Source organism: Lepisma saccharinum, chromosome 2, assembly GCF_977018435.1.
Source record: "Lepisma saccharinum chromosome 2, izLepSacc3.1, whole genome shotgun sequence".
Taxonomy (NCBI): Eukaryota; Metazoa; Arthropoda; class Insecta; order Zygentoma; family Lepismatidae; genus Lepisma; species Lepisma saccharinum.
The window spans coordinates 90,190,454-90,208,215 of NC_139230.1; positions in this window are offsets into that span (position 1 = coordinate 90,190,454).

Sequence of the window (17,762 nt, forward strand, 5' to 3'; positions counted from 1 at the left end):
CGCCTTTTCTTTAGAAACTAAGTCTGAAGGAGTTACATAATATCTTTCGAGGTTTATATGATTTGCGCATGTGCGTCTAAGGGCCATTCAGACTGTGCAACTTTTTAGTAATCGACGTCTTTCATGCCAAGAAAACAACTCTCACCAAGTTAAATTGCGATGGAAATTGCCGACTACATTTACATAAATTCAACGAGCATTTTCCTAGAAACTATACTCAGAATAGTATTCGGCCCTATGGCCTAGATACCTGTTACCTTACAAGTTGCAAGTGTTATACAGAATATATGCCTACAGTCTGATTTAAGCGCTGTAACGTCGTTCCGCGGCGTACTCGAAATAATAATAATAAACGCGTGTATGGCGCTACCATACATGCAGAGAACAAATACCGTGGTGATTATTTTCGGCGAGGAACCAACAATTACATTTATACTTGCAAAAGGGATTTTTGCTGAAAGACAATAGCATTAATATTTCCCATAAGCAACCAAGTGAAAGGATAAACTCATTCGCACAATCCCAACAAATCCACCATTATACACCCTCCGAACAAACATTGTGTTCTATTAGTACTGAAAGCAAAGAATTTAAAGTATAGTGAACCAAGCGATTTATTCATTGATAAATAACATGCTGAAATCAATACTTGTTACATGCGTATTTGATTTAACATAAATTATCTCAGTTGTTTAACATGAGTATAGTTCTTCATTCATTTTGTATCAAAAGTAACAATTCCTAAATATATTGTGCATTAAGGCCGTACTAAAGGCAATTTTGTGGTAATTTTTCGATAACAGATGGCAGCACCGTTTACCATGGCAACCGAGGGCCATGTTGCTAGATCTACGCGTAATCAAGGCAGATACATACAGGTTAGTCGATAAGGGTACTCGACGTGAGATGAAACCATATTGGTTAGAGCTGAGTTAGTGGATTAAAAAGAAATAGTAGTAAATCAGGGAAACTGATAATCATGAGATTTTAGTTATATGTTCTTATTAGAGAAATAAGCAATATATTTTCAGTGGAAGGTAGTAATAGTCGAAATATTAATATAAAATCCGTTGTTTTATATTAAGTATTTTTTTTAATATTTAGAATTCAGAGAAGAAAATGCAATAATAAGTGTAGTTAAATATTAATATAACATCCGTTGTATTATATTCAGTATTTGTCTTGATATTTAGAACGCAGAGAAGAAAATACAATTATAAGTGTAGTTAATTCAAACACGAAACGGGCCAAGTGAGGACAGTAATTGAAATAATTGAAAACATTTTGTGAATTCGTTTGAAGCAAATGCTGCGTTGACTCAGGCACGTATCCAAGGGGGGCCTCGAGCCTCCCCGAAAGTTTTCGGTTTACACTAGATAAAATGGGTCTTTTTGGTTTCTTGTGTGTGTGAAATAAAACAATGTGACGAAAATTTAAGAAGAGAAATAATTATCGAGGCAAGGTAAATTTTTCTATAACCCTGTAATTGATAATAGCACGTATCCAAGGTGGGGATAAGGGGGTTCGAGCCCACCCTCAGGAAATATTTCAGTTTACACTAGATAAAGTAGGTTCTTGAATAATCTGACGATAATTTGAGGAGAGTATTAATTATCTAGGCAAGACAGAAAATGTTCTATAACTTTTTTTTATTCATAATAGCAAGTATCCAAGATGGGGATCAGGGAGGTCGAGCCCCTCCCCAGGGAAATCTTTCAGTTTACACTTGATAAAATTAGGTTTTTGGCTTCTTGAATAATGTGACGATGGAGAGAAATAATTATCGAGGCAAGAGGGAGAATGGTCTATAACCCTGTTATTGATAATAGCACGAATCCAAGGTGGGGATCAGGGAGGGGTGTTGACCCCCCCACCACCACCGGGAAATCTTTCAGTTTACAATAGTTAAATTAGGTTTTTGGTTTCTTGAAAAATACGACGATAATTTAAGGAGAGAAATAATTACGGAGGCAAGATAGAGAATGTTTCATAACCATTTTATTGATAATAGCACGTATCCAAGGTGGAGATCAGGGGGGTCGAGCTCCCGCAGGAAATCTATCAGTTTACACTGGATCAATTAGTTTTTTGGCTTCTTGAATAATGTGACGATAATTTAAGGAGCGTAATTATCGAGGCAAGACGGAGAATGTTCTATAACCCTTTTGTTGACGATATTGCACGTAAACTTTTATTGCGCTTTCATTGTTGTTGTCGCAGCGAGCGCAATCATTGTGTAAAGATTTGTCATCATTTAGAAGCTGCACAACAAAGCCTGCCACGAGTAGGACGATTCTTTGTATTATTTATTCTTTGGAAAGCGGAAAAGGAAAGGTTCTTAAATAAGAGGTGGAGTCGAACTACTGGTAACATTAACGAAAGGTTTTATCTGCGGAACATTCTAGAATATAATGAAGACATAAATAAATACCCGGCTTCAATTTCCCGGTTGATCAGTACAACAGAATCTGTTAGTAATTCGAAAATGAAGAGGACTAGTGACGCAATTTCCTGTAAACTTCGGAAGTCTACTTCTAGTTCCAGTTCGTGTCCAAAGTTGAAGATATTGCCGACTAGGAGCCTCAGTGTAGTGCTAGTTTGGGGAATGAGCCGAAGAGATCTAAGATCTCTATCTAAAGTGAACATTTCACGAGTACCGGATATTGGGGCGGTTTATTAAGACATAAATAAGTTGCACAGATCAACTGTAATTTTATTTGTGCCCGGTCCAAATTTCGTGTATGCAGTCCAAGACTTTCATGGGATAAAAAGAACTTTTATTTAAGCCAACTGGGTTTGACACACACTCAAACACTTAACTACTACAAATTGACAGCCGAAAATTTTACTAATGTCAAGAAGAGAAAGCAGGAAGATGTTGCATGTAGATATTTTAGCGGAATTTTCAGGCTCTGCCAGGACCCGAACCAGGGTCTCTGGTATATCGTGCCGTTGCTATACTGGCATACCCAGGATTTTCGAAGGGAGGGGGTGAGAGTACGTATACTCTTTTCGTTAGTCAGTCCTCATTTTACCATCTTCCTCTGCTTTATAACTTCATTTTTTTTAGAAATACTTGGCCAAAGGAGGGTTATGACCTCCACCAGCACTCACTCCCTTGGGCATGAGCGTCCGGAAGGGGGGCTAGGGGGGCCATGGCCCCACCTGGAAAATGAAAGTAAACCAAAAAATATGTATTTCACACATATAATTTCGTTTTAGCCACAGTAATGTGTGTTAATTATTGCATGAATACCATAAATTCAAATTTAAGCAATGTTTTTTAGGGAACAACCCTATTTTTGGGGAAAATTTGCCTTCGTTTGACCCCCCTGGAAAAAAATACCTTCCTTGTCCCTCCCTGGAAAAACTCCTGTGGACGTCCATGCCCTTGGGCACGCCACTGGAGATAAATGAGTGAGCATTTTATCATATTGGAAGACGAAACATTAGATGTGTTTGGAACGGAACGGTTTTCACTGTGCATTAATTGTTTCTCGATCCAGCTGTATTCGAGAAGACTTCCTTTGTTTCGTGCCGATATATGACAAGACTGCGGAAGCTGTGACGGACAATTTCGAACACTTGCGAGTGCTTAGGCCTGAATTTGCACAATTTGGTGGGTTTCAGCTTGTATAAGAGCTGCAAACATGGGAAGACAAGACACAATAGTGGTGTTCAGGCTCGAATCAGGGAGAAATATTCGAAAACTGTGTGCGTCCAGTTTGCAGCCCACAGTTTGAATCTCGCATTGTCGAGTGGATTGTACAACCATTGTGTAACAGCTTCGTGAAAACACTCGGACACCAAAGATGTTTTGATGCCTGATGAGAAGAAACGGACAAACACGTTGTGATAAAAATGGCAGCCTTAAACGGTGGCTACTATTCACGGCACAGTTGCTTCCCATTTTTTAGCCTCCACACTATGGCCTCTTAATGCTAGGCCTTGTCTGCCGAGAGAAAGTAAACTTTCCTTGCCCCCCCCCCCACCCGTTTTGCCACCAAAGGGCACCACTGGCCTTAAACATACACTTGTGAGTTTATATCTATACCCCTTAAAAATATATTGTTCAGCCCCCTCGAAAGGAATTTCTGGATACGTGCCTGCGTTGACTGTACACTTCAGTTTGTACTACAGTACTTTCTTCCATTGATTGGAGACTTTATACTCTGTCCCGACTATCTCTGCTGCAGCAAGTTTGCACATGGCGGCAGAGAAGGGGGGGATCGAGTGGGCAGAGCGAAGCAGTACACGATGCTGCGAAAGCTAGTAACTACAGCTGCTTTCACCCTTTCCACGCAATCCCGTTCCCTCTCACGTGTTCATTGGTAGAGCCGTCTCGCGTCACTACTTGCGCAGAGACTTGTTTTCGTTCGTTTCCTCCAGCGAAGTAATTTTCTTGTGTATGGAGTGACCGTTTAAAAAATTCTTGGTTTGAACGCAACGCAACGCACCGTGCTTTCATTGTTGAAACGCCATTTTCTGCACCCTGTATTAGTAAAATGAAATTGAAGATAAAGCACATTTTCAATTTTTTCAATTATAAACATTGTTGAAAAATGCTTAAAAGTAGTAATGTTAATTTTTCCACAAGGTCGTAAATTTCAGTTTCTTAATGTATTTTCCTTGAAGAATTCCAATTGATACGAAAAAGTGTTCCATTTTCTAAGGATGACGAAAAGACCAAACAATCTTTTAGTTTATAATATTTTCGGGTATATTAAAACCTGCAAAAGTTCTTATTCGCAATATTGGAAGAAAACTGAAGATGAAAATTTTAAAAAACATTAAAATCATGACTTTTTATACTTTTATAGTATAAAAAAATATATACATAAAAACGTAACGTTTCTACCCTCTAACAGGGTCTTCTTCAGACGAATATTCACAATTGAGGGAGGAAACGTTACGCTTTTATGCATATTTTTATACTATAAAAGTTTTCCTTGGTTAGCATTTTAATGTTTTATCAACATGGAAACAAGGCTTAACATTGTTACAATGGAAGTTAAAGCTCAAATTACTATACTATAAGAAAATTATTTATTTGAAAACCTTGAATTGATGTTTTAAGTCCTTTTTATGCACAGATAGGCTAATCAGGACTGGACCTACAGTTTAAAGTGGCATCCGAACCACTGTGTAATGCACCTCCACCATGTATCAAACCTCTTGAGTACAAGGCGACGACGTTACCACTACGCCATCGGGGAGGCTTTTATTTGAATACCGGGAATAAAAGTAAACGAGAAGCAGAGTGATTATTTGTTCGTTTCATAATACTTTCGTACAATTTTACACAATGTCCAAAGTCCTGTTTCACAGTTCTTCACGAATTATACTGGTTTGTTCTGCAGCTTTTCTTTAGAAGTAACAGTAACATTTTCGTGTAACAGTAAGTGTAAACTACTTACTTTATGAAATTAGTACCTGAAATTCAGTTATTTTTTCACCTAAATAGTAACTAAATTGAAAGTTAGTTGTACACTCCTGTTCACATAAAGTGTCACTCTTTATAGGGTCGAACAGTTGAAGTATGTACCAATTGATCTGAACAGAAGTGCACAATTACTACTTTTTTCGCATAGAAAGGAATTTATCTTCGTTCCATTTTTACAATTTGTTGAATCATATTCTCGCCTGAAAGAATGGATTGAAATCGTGAAACCATGAGAACAGTCTTATTTATTGCCAAGGACCAGAATGTATCTCTTCCAAGCGTATTTTAATTAGAATAATTTCGACATAAGGCTATATAATCTCCAACAATCATCATTGGTATAGCACAGTTCAACAGTAATTCTGAATAATATATTGTTTGCTCAACAAAAATACAACAAAATATTATTTTTTCATCTTTAAGTAAAATATGTGGATTTTATTGCCTCTGTATTTACATATAAAATATATTAACTTAGTTATAATTATATGGTTGATTGATTTACTACGCTTTTCTGTCATTTTTGTCTAATCCCAAAGATGAGAACGAGTGATAATATGATGAAACTTATGAAGGATCACATACAAAGAATATCCATGCCGGGATTCGAACCAGAGACTCCTAGCGTCATAACTCGCTGTTCTAACCACTCTAACACGGAGACCAACAGTTATAATTATATATGAAACTTAATGCCAAGTTGTTGGTGATCATCTGTGATGAAATTAATAGTGCGCTTGCATTTCATGTTCTGAACCATGTCTTAAAATATACAACTAATCTAGAATAAAGTAATAATTACAATTATTGTAATAGTAACTAAATTAGATACTTTTTAAAGCAACAGTAATTATAACTGAATTAATTTCTCAAGTGATTAACTTTGAATTACTTTTGAAAAGTAACTTTCCAAACACTGTTGATATCTTAGAGTTCAGCATTACTCAGATAAGAATTGTAAGAGAAGTTTTCTAAGATACAATATGGTAATAATTACCGTTAGAATAAAATTCAAATCATTCAAAAATCATTGCATGAAAGGACCACAAAAACTATATATTCGGGATATACGTATAAATTCACATTAACATTTTTGTTTCAATGTAACTTCATTCTCTTTTTTGCTCATCCTGCAAAACATTATGTCGTTCTTTCATAGATACGTATGCTTCTTGCTGTCTTGTAATCAGCATCCCATTCAGAAAGCAATGATGGGCAAATACTCTTAAAAATTGGAACTAGCAAAAATTTCAAGGAATGTGTGCTAAACTTGACAGACAAGACACACACGTTATACCATTCCCATTATTTTCAGTTTCTCTAATATACCATTCCCAATTGCTGACTACTTTCAACCTGATATTAAGAAGTCTTGCAACATAATTTCTTGAGTATATTTTGAACTCTTGATATCTTGTAAACCATCACCATTCAACCATGTATCTGCAAATTGTGTACAGTTCAAACAATCCACAAAGACGATTTTGATTCCATAGAAGCATATCCACAAACTTCCACGGTATTGGGTTGCCATTGTTTGTCAAATTGTTGTCCTTTTTACAAATTTCAAGGTATTCTTAGAAGACATATCAAATGGATTCTCAAATGTTCATCTGCAAAAGGTGCAAATAAAAATATTGTTAATATGGTGTATGAGACTATGAACTTAACAAATATAAAAAAAATCATTACATTGATACAACCTGAGACAAGTTGAGTTAATAATAAAATGAAAACAACTTAGAGATGTTGTGTAAGTGGATGTGAATATAATTAATCTAAACTACACCATAATTGTTAACGTAGTGGTTTTGTTATAACAGAATTATTAAAGGTTTGATTCACTATATCAGCTCAGATTCAGATCTATCTTTACAGTGCATGTTAAATATGATTTGGACTTCAGTAGGTTATTGAATCAAATATTCGTAACATAATCAGGACAGATTATGATTTCTCTGAAAATCAATCAATCTTACCCACAAATGATTGGCTTTGCACTTGTAAAATATGTAAACTAGTAAACTTAACTAATCTATACAAATTTGTACATTCTCAGTAAACACGCAAACTATTGTTTGGTAGACTGTTAGGACTTTACTCTTTTAGCTGTTAGGGTGTAATTTTACACTTTAAATGCATAAAGCTTGAACTTATTGGAAATGCTGCACTACTATTACAAGGCGTTCAAAATTATGAAAGTACGAGAAAACCGAAGAGTTTTATACAACTTACAAAACCGGTTTTCTGACCTGATTCTGTGAAAGAAGATAAGAGAACGTTGTCCAGAACTTGCACAAAATTCGGGGATCTCACATTAAATCTATTCCAATCCAACCTAACTTAGCTTAACCTACTTAATGCATTTAACACTTGCGAGCTATACATATATATATATATATATATATATATATATATATATATATATATATATATATATAAGGAGAAAAATCTTGTTCAAAACAGGCCAGAAACGACTCGTTCCAACCATGTACAAGGGCAAAGTGAAACTATAATGAACGACTGATTTGTAAGGGAAAATGCGTGCTGCGTTGAAAATGTAGACACTTCGAAGCGATATTCTCACAGAAATTATATCGGAAGGTATTTCCTCAACATATAAATAAATCATACATTCTTCATCACTCTTGCATATTGCAAACATTTTGCTTTTGATGGATTAAGCAACAAGCATTTAAATATAAGACTTACCTTTCCGTTTTTTCCGATGTTTCATTCTTCCAACATTTACTGGATTCGTTATTCTCTGGTAACTTGGTTTAACTTTCATAATTTCGAAGCACTTGCATTGATCATATCGTTAGAAAGCACAGAATGAAATCTCGGCAACAGTGTTGGCTAAAATCTGCACCACGGAGTATATTGCGACAAACGCCACTTCAAAAATTTTAATGATAAGCACTACTCTTTGAAGGTACGAAATGTTTTCATTTTTTCACATAGTATTTCAGATGCTTGCGGGAAGAACATGTGATCTTTGTTTCACCACGAAATCTTCCATACTAGTCATAAAAGAGAAAAAATGCACCGGTATTGACAAAACTACCACTTCTGTACGCAGAAGTTTGAACATGACGGAGACCTTTTATTTTCTGTTATTTACTTAAATATCATTAATCGTAACAAAATTATAAGGTTCACATATTCCAGTGAATAAAACAATCTTTTATATCGGAAAATTTCTTCCTTACCAAATCTATATTAGTTGTACAGTGTAAATATTTAGTAAGGCGTCACTGAGGCCTCACCTTTTACAATAAACAGAAACAAAAACCGATATTGAATTAGAAACACTGCAGCGTCAATGTCGAAACTCTATCCAAGATAAGAAAGAGATGCACAGCTGTGAGTCGTGAACACCACACACAAGAGCAATGTTAACCATGAGTCATAAAGGAATTAGCACAGCGTTTCTGTCTGTGTTCATTCGGCCTCGGAAGAAATATTTGTTGTCCATTTTAAGCTCTCAAGAAATCAGGTTCTGAGCTGGCAATTTATTTCCTTCATGAATGAAAATAGGTTGTTCATTTTTTCGTTTCTTTTCTCTCTTTTGTCATTAGCTCTAAAACAAAAAGAAAACGAGCAAAGAAGGTCGTTTCTTTCGGCACATGACAGGCATATGTGCTAACTTTGCTATTTTTACTACCATATTATATCCCTCTTGTATACTTTCAAGGATAAGGACGAATGTTGGAGTGACCAGAAAAAATGAATGAACACAATAAGATCTTAAATATTACCCAAGCTTCGAAAATAGATGCCGGCCCCAGTGGCAGAGTGGTTATCACATCGCGATACGACGCCAGGAGTCGAATCCTGGCCTGCGCATGGACTTGTGAGTATCCATTCATCAATTTCATCATATCGTCTCTCATCCCCATATTTGATTGAGTTTGATTGATTGCGTTTGTGTTTGAAATCCACTTTATGCACAGTAAGGCTAATCGGGACTGGACCTACAGTTTCAAGTGGGATCCGAACCACTATGTGCCTCCACCGGGTATCGAACCCGGGAACCCTTGATCACAAGGCGACGATGCTACCACTGCGCCATCGGGGAGGCCTCCCCCATATTTGCAACTTAGCCAAAAGTGGCACAAGAAGCTAAGTAAAATGAGCAAATCAATCAATCAATCAATCAATCGAACATAGGGTCTCCAGTTTCATAGAGAAGTATGCAAAGCACTCGGTCATGAAGAACCTCAAAATTGAAATAATAAGTGGAACAAAAAAACTGATATCAGAGTTTTTTAAGAATTTAGGCAGATTGACAATTCACGTCAACCTACAACAAAGTCACCTGTATTGTGTGATATATGGTTCTGCCCTAATATATTGGGTTGGTGCGAATGAAATGTCCGGCACAGGTGCGTCATTGCCAAAGGTCAAAAAAATCAAAACTACAATACCTGGTTAATCAAAATAGTCGCCGTCTGCAGCCACACACTTTTGTCATCGCTCAGCCAACAATTGGATTCCATGGCGAAAGAAGTCTGGAGTCTGTGACGTAAAGATCTCCTCAACGGCATGTTTCACCGCCCGATCATCAGCGAAGGTCTTCCCTGTCAGGAAGTGATCGAGATGCCAGAAGTGATGGTAGTCAATGGAAGAGAGGTCGGGAGAATATGCTGGATGAGGAAGGGTTTCATATTGCAACTCATGGAGAGCCTGCACCGTTTTTTGTGCGACATGTGGGCGAGCATTGTCGTGCAACACGAGGACACCATGTCTGTGGACCATTGCTGGATGCTTGTGGACAAGTTTGTGGTGCATTTCATGGAGTTCAGCACTGTAACAATTTGCATTGATGGTTTCACCTCGCCTGAGAAAGACATGATGGATCACACCCACCATAGACCACCATACCAGCAACAACACCTTCCGTGGGTGGAGAGGTGGTTTCGGAAACGTTGATCACGATCCAACCATTGTCCTGATCGTTTATGATTGTCATAGCAGATCCATTTTTCATCTGAAGTGACAATCCGATGCAGGAAGCCATCCCAGTTATTCCTTACACTCAGAGAACTGCACACCTCCAGACGGCGAGTCTTCTTGACCGGTGTCAAATCATGTGGTACCCATGCGTAAAACTTTTTCACTTTACTGATCGCACGGAGCCGCCAAACGACAGTGGTATGGTGTATGCCTAACTCGTCTGCAATGGCATGAACACTTTTCCGAGGGTCCGCTTCCACGGAGTTCCTGAGGAGCTCATCCGAACATGATGTTGATCGATGGCCACTGGGTTCATTTTGCAATGCTGTGTCACCAGAACGAAATTTGACAAACCAGCGGCGAATGGTGCGTTCATTTACCATTCCTGGCCCAAATGCACTGTTAGTGTTTTTGGCGGATTGCTGAGCAGAATGTCCCAGTTTGAATTCGTAAAGACAAATCACTCGCAATTGTGTGTTCTCCATGGTGCACTTTCAGATGACCCTGTTCAGCAACACTGCCTCCTGACTGTCTGGTTGCTCCAGCCTGTTTGCTGGACATATACAGAGTTTATGACGTTAGACCCGTGACCTCAGTTAATCCCTGTGTTGTGTTGTTGATGTGAGTTTCCCACCAGACGCCAAAGCGGATATTTCATTCGCAGCAACCCAATAATTGAACGTGCTCTTGCGATAATAGTTACACATTTTCGTCTTGCAACACACAACCTTGACTCGACACGATATGTGCATTTCCTTGCCCCTTTTCTGTATTTTTTTTCTATTTAGGATATATTACGTTGCTTTTTGCCTCTTGGTTAATCCGTGTCGATGAGAATGATGGGGCAAACATGCCTTAATCATGGTTCGAACTTAAGAGTGGGCTGGAGGTTGGCATAAAAGTAGTTTCCTGGCCCGATGCGATACAGAGACACCTAGCGACATAACAGAGGACTAGGTATTCTTTTCGGCTGTCCTAAGCCTGAGGCCAGAGAACCTTCCTTCCTTCACCACCCCCTCCCCTCCGCGTGACTCCCGCAGCGAGGTTTCCAGGAAAATGACACCCACCTGTTTCTTTTAATTCTGGTTTCGGAGGCTAAAATTTCTCCACTGGCAAAGCAATTCGCATTTCTCTGCTTGCTGGCTGACTCTTGCATGGAGCGAGACGAGTGGCAGGCTTCAGAGACAGAACATTCATGACTAAAGTTTTGATTGAATAAATTTGGTTGATTACAGTGGCTACTATAATTATGTTGAATTTTCTTGTTGAGGTTGGAATTTTATCAATTGAGAGTAAAGAAGGCGGTAGAGAATATCAGTTGAAAGAAAGTATTTTCCTTTGAAGGGGGTGTTTTTTTATACAAAATCAATATAATAATAATAATAAGGCAAGAATTAGTAACAATTATTATTTCAACTATTAACGAATCGAGTCCCTATTAGAGATGGGCAGGAGCGAAACTACCTGGAATTTAAAAAGGGAAAACGTGGACATGCGTAATAACATATGGAAAAACTGAAAAGGAGAAAGACGGACAAAACAATGTAACAAAATGTACAGTAGTAACAAAGATGTCAGGAAACAATAGTATAATATTGAACATACACCTTGATGAAGTAGTTTTCTTTGTTATGATCTGAATTAAGTCCCTTTGCACAGTTCTCATCGTTGGAGTTCACAGCAGCTTTAATCGGCCAAGATTGATTGATTTTGTTTATTTTACTTCGCCTTTCTGCCACTCTTGGCTAATGATGATATGATGTAATCGATGAAGAGACGCTCACGAAGGACACGTATGCCCAGACCGGATTCGAACCCGGGACCACTGGCGTCGTAGCGAAATGAGATAAATACTCCGCCACGGGGCCGGCTAATCGGCCAAGGGCGGGGACAAACTCTCAGTGATGATGGGAATTCCCTGTGGAAACATATGACCAGTTCCTGCATCACATTAGTTGCTCTCTCCTATTGTGATTTTTCCCAATGTTAATTGATTGCTTGCCAAGTGAAATTTCAGTCCAACTAATTATAGTATGATCTTCAAGATCAGCACTATACGTGTTACAAAGTACTCTTAAAAAAATCCCAGTGAATTGGCCAAAATAAAGTGACAGAATTTCGAGGAGAGGCCGAGCCTCTGTGGACCCACACTTGGTTACGCCAATATACGTAAGTAAACCCGTGGTGCTACAGCCCCTTAGGGCCAGAGCCCACCTACCGACTGTAGGCCTCACTTCCAGTCCAACCAGTTATGTGCGGTCAGCACGACGAACCCCTAATCTTTGTTGTAGGTTTCCGTGACTCATTCATAGCTTCCCAATCTCCTCACGATGGTGGGTGGCAACCGGTCCTATACACAGGCCGAAATCTCAGGAGAAAAGTTGATATGTTTCCCCTAAGAGACTCGAACCTGCGCGCGTCCCGTAGACGGAGCTCAAACCATGATGCATCGGACCATACAGTCACGATGCAGAACAGCAGGGCCGTAGCCAGAATTTTTTTTCGGGGGGAAGGCTCATCCCTTATCAGCAGCTGCCATCTAAGGGCGAAAAAGTGGGGAATAGAACCCCTGAAAATGAATTTCTCAGTATATTACAAGTTATTGTACAGGATGTTTAATGTAAGTAAAATTAATCACCGCTATACCCTATTTTAATTACATATTTGTAGGATTTCGGAACGGTCTTCAGCTTCACCCTCCCCCCCCCCCCCCCGGTCACGTGCCTGCGGGAGAAAATATACATAAGTGCTGATCCCTTATTCTGATTGGCGTTTTAAGAATAGAATATCCTTCAGAGCTTCTCTAAGACATGGTCTTTTAAAAATCAGTTCTAGAGAAGAAACCTTGTCCAATTTACGTTTTCAACTTGTTTCCTTGTGTAGTTTTTAAAGAAGAGAAAGTTATCACAATTGGTAATCTGCTGGACAAGATCAACGTCGAATATGTAATTGAAACAAAAATTTTAATGTTCGTACCACGATGGTTTTACTGACTGAAAAGTTTATGTTTCATAATTTTGATTGAGCAGAGGGGGCTCTCTAACTGCACCAATCGCCGCCAACCCTATGATAATCGTTTGAGTATCTTGAGTTTCTGTTTTAAGTCTACTTTATATACAGATAGACTAATCGGGACTGGATCTATATTTATAGTGGGATTGAACTAACTATTAGGCGTCCACCGGATACCAAACTCAGGATATTTTAAATTACAAGGGTCACCTTTACCATTATGCTATAGGGGATGCAAAATATATCTGAAACTAAGAAGAAATTTTGAATGCAATGTAGAACGAAGGAGGCACCGTTCACATTGAAGGGGAAGACGCCAGGAAATCCTCCCTCCACTTTCCTAACCTGTACATCTCTAATTTGATTCTCAGCGAAGGCAAGAATTTTATCCAATATTTTATATCACTTTTGTTATTTTTAATGAAGAATTCGAAGTAATAATTTGTCTTTAAATCTCAAGTTAGAAAGTCAGCAAAAATTATGTTTTTATACTAAATTTTACATTAATTGAAGATTTGCAAAGAAACGGTAAACCGTTTTGTTGGTTGATTGATTTAGTGTTTTAAGCCCACTTTATGCACAGTAAGGCTAAGCGGGACTGGACCTACAGTTTAAAGTTGAATCCGAACCACTATGTGCCTCCACCGGGTATCGAACCTGGAACCCCTTGAAACAAGGCTACGACGCTACCACTGCACCATCGGGGAGGCCAGTGTAAACTTTTCGTCATCGTTCCACTCCAAAACAGATGTTTCTGTAAGAGCCACATCAAGTTTGTTTGGAAGTAGTGATGTTCTATGACACACACACACACACACACGCATATATCTCCTCAACAGGTACTATAGACCAGCAATGTCAAACTCAATTCGTGAGTAGGGCCGCATAACGATAATGTCAAAACTATCCGGGCCACCAACACCTTAAAATCCAGAACTAAGTGGTTCGACCCAATGGGGTCGGGGAGGGGGGGATTCCAGTGATTATTATTGCAGCATCGATATGTAAATTATATAGACCTCCACCCATATTTTTTCATGGTTATAGTATTTTACATGTTAGTTTCGAGTATAAATTGGTTACAATTGTAACTGTTTGTGTGCAATTATAGTTTCGTTTCGCACAGATTTCACTGTTTTTTTTAACAAGCTTCTCATAAGTCTGCAATAAGTATTTTGTTAGCATGAAACTCTTAATGCAGACAACAAATGTTTTGTCAGTCATTCTTGATCATTCGGCTGTTTCATTAATCTTCATTATGGAAAACAACTTTTCACCAAGGCAAGTGCAACCAAAATTAATAAAATTTCTACAGCAAAATAGCTTATTCGAGGGTACTGCTATTGGAGATATAAGAAAAATCAAGGATAGCCCACCTCGCGATATTTATTTTTCAATACGAGTTGCACTGCAATTAAATAAGTTCCATTCGAAGTCAGGACTTTCACACGCACCATCTTAAAGAAAAGGGAGCAGAGCAGAACAAGATTATTGCCCTTCGCACCCTACGAAGTCTTGAAACCTGTTTCCAACTTCATCACGTAGTATTTTTACTTTGGACAAATTATAACTTTATTAAAAGTTTTAATATAACGGAAGACTGTAACTTTGCAAAATGGCCTCCACTTCCTTCAAAATATCAGCTCTTGTGTCACGGGGAGGAATCATTCAAGTAGTTTTACTGTCATATCGAGATAAGAATCGCATCCACGAGTGAAGGGAGCAAACCGAGCTAGCTCACAGACGTCCGTAATTTCGCATATTGTGAGCGAAAAGGCAACAACACGAACAATTTTCGCTTTCAATTGTTCGTTGACTAAGTAATAAATCCTCCCCTCTGATTTTTTTATTAGCGTTCCTTTTCTGCAACGTTTGGCTAATGGCGACGATAATGATGAGTAATGATATGATGAAATTGATGAAGGGACACATACAAAGAAAATCCATGCTCAGGCCAGGATTCGAACCCGCAACCTCTGGTGTCGCGACGGGTTGTGCTAACCACTCCGCCACAGATTATGGCAAATTTATTTCGTGATAAAGAAATATTTCTGAATGAATTTACTTTATCAGGGTACAAAATTTCTACGCTTTTCAGTATTCACTTCACAACAAAAGTAAGCATTTCACTTGAAAAATCTGCATTCCTCTTCTATAGTCCTTTTCTTACTCCCACGAAGTTTGGGCAGCGATATGGTTCTCTGAAACTTTTACAGAAACTGGCTTTTCTTCCAGGTAAATCCTTAAAAATCAAGAAACAGACTCATAGGCGACAGAAAGTATGCACGCTGCCCTCCCCCAGCTGGCAAGATATTTTCGTACTTCAGAAGTAACCTGTCAATCAGCTTGCTTAGTTGACACAACACCTACTCTATAAGGGAATGTATACCTGTGTAGGGAAAATTGGTCAATGTGTTGAAGTTTGGATGAGTCTGGTCTTGTATCACGAGAAAAGAGAAAACGGGATAACTACAAATGTATAGATAATTTCAAGCATGAAGTGTTAAGTGGGGCCAAGACGGACCGCATTAACGAATGCTGGGGCTCACATGCGGCCCGCGAGTTTGACTGGCCGAAATATCAGGAGAAAAGTTGTCACGCTCATCCACGAGACTCGAACCTGCGCGCGTCCCACCGTTGACTCACAAAGTACTACATGTGAGGTAAAACTATCGAAATGTAAAAAGAAGAAGCGTCACCACCCTCCCCGCCTTTTCTACATTTTATTCAAATCGAACACGAGGCACGTATCTAGATATATATTTCGGAGCGGCGTCCTAACGTAATGTCTCAAAATAATAATATTAATAATGTTAAAATAAAATAAGTATAATTATATTAAATTAATTAATATATTTTTATAAGATGAATAGGTAAGAAGGCGGTATAACAACAGTGATACAGTATAACATCACGTATTCATTATCTAGCTTACGTGTAGTTAAGGTCGGCAAAATTTGTAAAAAATAGAAACTGCCCTGGCAAGGAAATTAATGTCAAATAGATAAAGAATATAATATTTATTGAGTATGAAAAAATGATGTTAGAATCAGTTGACGAAAGTAAAATTCCTGGTAATATTTTGCATGTTATTATAAGTAGTAATAATTCTTGCATAAATCTTCTTTGGTACTGTCATTCAAAGTCGTATTACTTTCCAATATTTTTGCGGAAATAAACAATTTGCGATTAAACAACCACCTTATTTTCATTACTTAATTGAAGTTTTATGATCTCATTATTTAATTTTTTTGTACTTGGTAAGTCTTTCGGGGGGACGTTGGGACACCTGGACCCCCCTAAATACGTCCTTCGCGGTAAGATCGAGATAAAGTTACTGTGTCACTGGTTCCAATTCATGGTAAATATGCTCTGCTTCTCTACAATCAAACATACACAAACTCATGGCCTTCCTGCTTTCTTGGTTTCTTGCCTGGGAAGAGGCAATAAATCAAGCTGTGACAGCTACGGGACCTTCTGACGAGGGGACGGAACCCAGCTGTGCAGAGGATTCAAACACCCGCGCGTACTAGCCCTCACCGTCAGCCTGGGGCAATTTTGCAACAGATGCATCTAGTGACCAAGTGTCGAACTATGATGAATGAAATTCGGCTGAAGCGGCCGTATCTTTCGCCGTCGATAATACATGACATTTTTAAACAATCATTTTGGGCTGTGCAAGTGATTTTTAAAAGAAAAGCCCTCCCTAGCTTAGTCATAAAAGGATTGAGCATTACGTTAGTATGCATCATAATGGCCATTTTCGTTGGTGCTACCCACAAATCCTATAACCATTCTGTGCTTATTTACGTATTTCCTTATGGGAAATTGAAAAACAATAATGGAATTTGTGCACATTTATCGGACTGAAATTGCATAAATGTGTCATGTACTCAAAGTTTCATAAAGTAAGTTCACATCTACTGCGTGTTTTCCGGCAAATTTTTGTCCTAAAACGTTATATTCAACAAAATGCAAAAAAGCCCATGTTAAATTTAAGCGCTTTCCACGGCGACCTTCGCCAAACTCCACCTCCCTCTCTTCAAAGCACGTTACAATCTGCCACGTGTGTCTTTTCATCTCCAGACACCATTAATTTCAAGAGGTAGAAAACGACGTTACTCTAATAAATTGTATAAATAATTTCCATAACCATAAACATTTGTTGCACTTGTTGAGAGAAATCCATACCCTCGTAATGTTATAAGTAAACGTCGACCTAGTTGATGTCCCAGGAACCCTTCCTTGCACGAAAATCACACTGTGTCCACAGGATTTACGACTGAACGCTTACTCAAGTAATAGAAATGTGCATCCCCATTTCCATTAATCGTTCACTCTTCGTATA